Raw genomic sequence first — 7,394 nt, 5'->3', positions numbered from 1 at the left:
ACGGTTAAAACGCAATCATATATTAGACTTGCCATTCCTCTAGTATGAATCTACTCAACCTATAAACTTTAAGGTAAAATTAAGTAAGTTAATCTTAAGTGATAATATTAACAAACAATGAATTTAAGCAATCTTGAAGTACTAATTAATTTTAATAATTTAAGAACGAACTGTACAAGTTAATAAGCTGTTGTAATTTCTATGTAGATTTGCACAAAAGCAAAACTACCGCTGCCATTATCTTATAAGATCTAATTTGCTGAATGTCTTATAGTAGATAGATTGCAAATAAAGTAAGTTATAAAAAAAAAAAAAAAAAAAAAAACTCTTAGCGCAGTAACTCTCGAACTAAAGAATTGAATATCATGAAATTTTAACAGATTTTAAGCTTACTACTAACTAAATATATCCAGCAATGCTTAAAAAAGGAGGAGAGGCGCCGAAAAGGATCTTCACAGCCTGTCTTGTATTTGGTTATATACCATCCCAATAACGACCCGTAAGAGTAGTATTTATTCCGAAGCCAAGAAAATATGACTATTCCCTAGCAAAAAGTTGTATACCAATCACCACGAACGATGTCAGTGTTGAAAAGTCTAGAACGAGTGGTAGAGAAACATATTCGAGTGAGCCTTGCACGATTTTGTTAGCAAGATTGAGGCCGGGCTGGAAGCTGACGAATGCACAATGGGCGTGTTCGTGGACATTGAGGGGGCTTTTGATAATGCTACTTTCGGCTCGATATGTTCTTCTGCCGAACGACACGGAGTTAATCAAACCATTGTAATATGGATATATTCCATGCTCTCTGAGAGGTTGTTAACCGCTGGTGAGAACAGTAACGAACTAATCACCGTCAGGGCCAAGCAAGGATGTCCCCGAGGGGGTGTTCTTTCTCCACTGCTGTGGTGCTTCGTCGTTGACTCTCTACTAGCGGAGATGCAGGAACTCGGTTTTCATGTCCAAGCATTTGCGGACGACGTCTGTGCGCTAACATCGGATAAATCCCTAAGGAGGCTTTGCACGAAAGTGCAGAGAATTCTGGACAAAATCAATGACTTATGCCTGAGACAAGGTCTTGCCGTTGATCCGAACAAAACAACCATAGTCTTGTTTACGAGAAAACGGAGGATTGAGGATTTTTCAGCAATGCCGCGGGGCCTTTGGTAAAACCTGGGGTCTGAAACCTGCTGTGGTCCTATGGATATATATATATATATATATAATTGGCGAGTACACCCCTTTTGGGTGTTTGGCCGAGCTCCTCCTCCTATTTGTGGTGTGCGTCTTGATGTTGTTGTTGTTGGATATACCCAAATTGGGGGACATCAGAATTCGTTTTAGAGGTATGGTTCCTTCGGCAAAGTTTCTTATTTTGATCCCTAGAATACGATTTTCACAGAGCAATGAGCGAGTTTTAAATCGACCCGCCCTATGTATATATATGTACGGGTGGTTAAATTTCAAGGACCGATGTTGAATGTGAACCCCACCTGAACGTTGGACTTCTTTCTTTGGAATTATTTGAAAGAAAAGGTGTATGTCGATAAGCCAGCAAAAATTCAAGAGCTAAAGAATGAGATAATTCGGCATATTAACGGCATACAACCACAATTATGCCTCAGCGTCATCGAAAATTTGAACCATCGGATGGAGGTGTGCCGATATTCTGTGGCCAATATTTTGTCTCATACGTAATTGAGCCATACTAATATTATCAAAATAAAGAGAAATGACAATAAGTTCTTAAAAAAATTGTATTTTATTCAAAATCAACACCGGCCCTTGAAACTTAACCACCCTTTACAATATTTTATATCGATTTATATTGATATCATATCAATTAGTGTGCATATGGTGAGAGCTTCCGGTTCATTACATTAAAACTTCATAGTGAAACTTTTCCTTTTTTAGCCAATCTCGAAAAAAGCATTATTACCCTCGTGCTCTGCTTAGTTTACCTTTGTTAGGTAGATGGATATACTATACTACATTTGTATGTATGTACAGAATGTGCAATGTGCACTATTGCCAAGTCAGGAGAACGAGCAATATGTACATACATACATACCTACATATGCCAGCATGAATGAAATTACGAAACAGCTGATTGTAACTAGTAAATAGAAATGCAATGCGAGTATTTGTACGAGTGCGTACTAGAGAGTTCATCGAGAAGCGCTATTCCTACGAAAACAATATTGCTCGCGAAGAACGATAACAAGAGAAATGATTTGGCGTCACAATGTCAACGTCGTCATCGAGAAAAGCACGTGTTACTATAGAGGAGGTATCGCTATGTTGTTGTTGCGTACCATTAGAGCAATGTATACTACAGTACATTCGCGATATAAACGCTCCCGTTAATGGATTCCTTCTTCTATAAGTTAACAGAAATAGAATAGCCAATATACAGGCAAATTTCTGGTTAATGTATTCCTCACTTAAAAATCTACCCTTGCTTTACGCTGCAAATGCATTAGCCATTTGAAAACTTTTATGAAAAAATCAACGGATAAATAAAGTAAAAAAATATGACAATATTAATAAAATAGGAATTTTTCGTGACATTTTGATTTTGAAATGATTTATTTATAACGAGTACAGTATGTATGAAGCTTTTATGTACAACAGCGGTTGTGTCATGAGAATATTTTTTATTTTATGAGCTCCAGAAGCTTCATTCAGTTGTACTTCCGGGAACAAAGTATTAGAATTTTCAGCATTTTGCTCGACTATTATACCTAAAGTACTCTATCTACTAATTAGAGATTAAGTGAATTCCTCATGACTAAATGATTATCACTAAAATGAATTCCTTTATATTACTAAGAATAAAAATTTAATATCCTCTATTGTGGTTAACCATTAGCATTTTTTTGTTTTGCAAATCTTACAGACTGTGTTATACCTATAACTTTTTCTATGAAAAAATAAGTAAAGCAAATCCTGCTCTATTTGTTGTTTTCTCACTACTCTATTACTATTCGTATACACTCGGATGTAAATAGTATTTCGATGATAGTCATGCCAGTGTGGAGTTTGCGCTATGCTCCCACTTTTTCATTAGAGAGCATTTTTGACGATGCCGGCTTTATAAGGATTTTCGAATTTCATTTTGTGTTCAGTTGATTTGCAACCTCCGACTGCGACAGTTCCACTACGAATTGCCTAGAGGAGGGGCGTAAGAGAATTTCTGTTATACGGAAATATGAAAATAAGAGCACGAAAAGCTAAATAAAAACGGAAAAGCGCCAACAACAAACACACGTACATAAGTGAATAACAATGTGAACAGTGCGAAAAAGAAAATAAAATTTGTTTTTGTTTTTGTTTTGTGTTCGCGATTTCAGGGTTCGCTTGTGGTTTTATTTTTGGGCACTTTGATATTTGGTGAGTGAAATTGGTGAATAGGAAGATTGTGAGAAAAGTGGCGCGACACTTGTGCTGCTGCTGCGGTTGATATTAGTGATGACATTCAGGCTATTAATGCTCCCGCAAGCCAACGGTGGTGATTGGTGATTGGTACGATATCTGCCGATGTTCTAATGTGAGTTTGCGAATGTCGCCAAACCAATTTTTCTTTTATGGTTTTTGGTGAATGTGTGATCATAACGGGAAAAGTATAAAGTGCAAATTTAAAATTTTTTACATAAAGAATGTAAACAATAAATGATGATTGGCAAAAACGAAACGCATTTGTGCATAAATAAAAACTGCTTCTGAGTGGTATTTATTTCCGTTTCTGGTGAAGTGAATGAAAATTTTTAAAGAGGTTAAAGGTTTTCGAAAAATTTAAAAATATTATAAAAAATGCACGTGGAATTACATAATATAGTATAATATAATATAATACAATAAAATATAATAAAGTTTAATAAAATATAATCGAATATAATAAAATATAATATAATCAAATAAAATATAATATAATAAAATTATATCTATGTGTGTTGGCTCTCGCTGAGCAAGTTAATTAAGAAGAAAAATAGCCGTGAAGCAGTTTTTGAAAATACATATACATACATACATACATGTGTTTATGTATATGTACACTACATAAGTGGCTTTTTATTCGTGCATGCGCCCATAAAATTGCGTTTAAAAATATGGGTGACAGTTGCTACACAAAAAAGCAAAAGTGTAACGCCGCGCAACGTAAATGTGACAACAATAAACAAGAAAAATTAATTTTAAGCAAAAAAAAAAAATATAATAAATAAAAAAATAAAAGGAAATCAAAATTAATAAAAAAACTGGCGTAAACATATACACATACATATGCACACACGTGTACATGTTTATACATGAACAAGTGCATAAAAGATTTGAATTCTTTGAGAGCGCAAAAACATCGAAAATTCTGTGTGTTCTTCTTAGCGGTGATTCTTTTCTTTGAATGAAAGAAAACAATAAGAACTAAAAATATGAGATTCGTTTGCTGTGAAAAAGTTCATGAAAAATGCTGAAAGACATGCATATGTATATCAAAATTTATTAAGTGATTTAGAAATTTAAAAAAATTTAGTCTAAACGAATCATAATATATGTATTTGAAAAAATCTTAGTGTGATTAAATATGTGCATTAGGGTGGCCGCTAGTACGAAAAAATCTCTTATTGATCCACTTGAAAAATGAAACTTGGTACGGAAAAATTCTAGTGGTATTTTTTTCGTAGAAAACGATTGGCCTTAAATCATTTACCAACAGAGAAGTGTTGAAGTGTTTTACTTAATCGAAACATCAACCGTTAATTAACAAAAAAAGTGAAAAGCGTTATTCAATATGTTCGAAATCAATGCAAACATGAATCACTCGCACTTAAATCTAAATAAAATTGCGATAATCGTGGTAAAAAAAAAAACAAGAAAAAAAAATAGAAATAAAAAAATGGTGAACCATTTATGAATTGTGATATACTGCTGGTCAGAGAATTCGATTTACTCTGCATGAAGCTTACCAAATGTGCAAATGTGTATGAATAAGAAATCCTGATAATAGATATTAAAGTGCTTGAATGATTTACATACATCTGTGTTCAAAAGAAATGGATCGCAACGAAATACGAAGTCTCAAATATATATATTGCATTTTTTTCAATTTTTGATGTTTTTATGAGAGTATAGTGCACTCTACATCAAAAACCATATAACTCAAAGCTCTAAACTTTTAATGAGTTAAAAAAAATTAACTAATATAATTAAAAAAAAAAATACTTCAAAACTTCCAACTTTTTATTCAACACTTTTAGAAAAATTCTGGGTATGCAGTTTTATAGATTATTCAAATTTATTACAATAAAGTGCCATTTTCAAGTGGCTGAAATTTCTCGTTGATTTTTGATTTGTTAAAATTTTTGTTTGGCTGAAATTTTGATTGAGACTTTTCAAGTGGCTTACATTTTTCGTTGATTTCTGACTATTTTTTTTGTTTGCTGAAATTTTGAGTAAGTCCTCCGAACATGTGCGTTATAGTGAAAAAAAAGTGCATGTAGCGTAGTACACATAACAGAGGTGAAACCAAGGTGGATTTAATAAGGTGACAGCATTCACCCAGCTGAATTTTTCACCGTAGGTATGGCTTACGTCAAAATGATATGCTTTGCTTGTATGTATTGGTATGTTTACATTCGTATGTTTACATTTGCTTGCTGATTTTGACATGATGCTTGCACCAAACGCAACAACAAATACATGTAGGGTTTTACTTATATGTGTTTGCTGTCACCTGTAATAAATTCGCCTTGGGTGAAACTTTCAAGGCAGATAAAAAAAGAGGGAAAGACCCGAGAGAGAATGGGAGAGAGAGAGAGAGGGAGAGAGAGAAAGAATATATATCTAAATAAATTCACAACATTTGCAGAGAATACAAATAAATTGACAAAATTTACAAAAAAAAAAAAAACAGCAGCTGAGCGTATTCAAGCTTCAATTATGACAATGAACAATTGTTTTTGTACTCTAAAAAAAAGACTCATTAAACGAAGAATTCGCAATGTTTTTGCACACATCCGTAAACACATATCAACAACTAGAAACTATCAATTGGAAGTTTTCGAAATCGCACCACTCAATTGTATTCCCTAATTTCCCATCACAATACCCGCAAGAACATGCATACATACATTAAATACAAATTTGCATATTCTCGTCTTCAGAAATATACAATATTAGCGCTGGTGTGCCCCAGGGTAGTGTGTTGGGCCCCGTCCTATACACAATATTTACTTCCGACATGCCAATAACAGAAGAAGTGGAAGTGGCTACTTACGCTGACGATACAGCCTTCATAGCTTCTAGCGATTCACCTGCAAGAGCATCCACTTTGCTGCAAAACCAAATAAATATTTTAGAAATTTGGCTTGATAAATGGAGGATCAAAGTTAACTCCGACAAGTCTACCCATGACACCTTTACGTTAAGAAAAGATAACTGCCCTAGAATATTTTTAAATAATGCTGTAATACCAACGAATACCAAGGTGACATATTTAGGAATGCAATTAGATCGACGCCTTACTTGGAAATCCCATATTAAGGCCAAACAAGAGCAGCTTAAAAATAAAACCAAGCGATTGCACTGGCTGCTTGGTCGCAAATCTCAGCTTTGTTTTGAAAACAAAATAAGACTATATAAAGCTATTTTAAAGCCTGTATGGACCTACGGTATACAGCTTTGGGGAACTGCTAGCAAATCGAATATAGAAATCCTGCAACGCTACCAATCAAAAACTTTGCGTGCTCTTGTGTCACAAATGAAGCAATACACAAGGACTTAGATATCCCATTTGTAAAGAGAGAAATTCCAAACTTTTCTAACAGATATCTTGCACGGCTGTCAAACCATGTAAATACGAATGCTATGTGCTTATTAGACTTAAGTAACGAAACAATACGACTGAAGCGTAATCATATCTTAGACTTGCCATTTCTCTAATTTTGCTGAATTAAATTATTTATTCAACACTAAATAAAAAACAAAATACATAAGTTCCTATATGAAGATAAGCAACTCATTAGTACAAATGAAATTTAATACATTTAAGATATAAGATTTGAACAAATATCGTAATTTTATATGTAGTTTTGCATTTGTGCAAATACTACCGCTGCTATTAGATTATAAGACCTAATTTGCTGAATATCATTGTATTAACCCTTAATTGGTCCGGCGTCGTCTGAGAGACTACGTCATATAATCAAATCCTGTTTATTTGCTACTGGAACCACCTACATACGGGTCGCTCCGCCTATTCCTTCCCCTATTGGTCGTTAAAAAATAGTCACATTTCTGTCGATTTTGTTCAGTTATACTCTAAGTTAGAAACGATTATATTTGCGCGGTAGTCTGTCAGACTACGCCGGACCCTTTACGTTACTTTAGTGCGTGTTTCA

The 7,394-nt window shown here is 34.0% G+C and overlaps 1 protein-coding gene across 3 annotated transcripts in view; it reads left to right on the top strand.

Moving 5' to 3' along the window:
• Positions 1-3,142: 3,142 nt before the first annotated feature.
• Positions 3,143-7,394, top strand: part of LOC128861467 (FMRFamide receptor) — a 175,890-nt gene continuing 171,638 nt past the window's right edge. Inside the window, exon 1 of one of the 3 annotated variants that reach the window (XM_054099609.1) lies at positions 3,143-3,393. The gene's annotated coding sequence lies outside the window, so the exon portion shown is untranslated. Of the gene's footprint in view, positions 3,730-7,394 lie in introns of all 3 variants that reach the window. The other 2 variants (XM_054099606.1, XM_054099608.1) reach the window with 2 other exon arrangements.

Source organism: Anastrepha ludens, chromosome 4, assembly GCF_028408465.1.
Source record: "Anastrepha ludens isolate Willacy chromosome 4, idAnaLude1.1, whole genome shotgun sequence".
Taxonomy (NCBI): Eukaryota; Metazoa; Arthropoda; class Insecta; order Diptera; family Tephritidae; genus Anastrepha; species Anastrepha ludens.
This window is presented reverse-complemented; position numbering and strand designations above follow the sequence as displayed.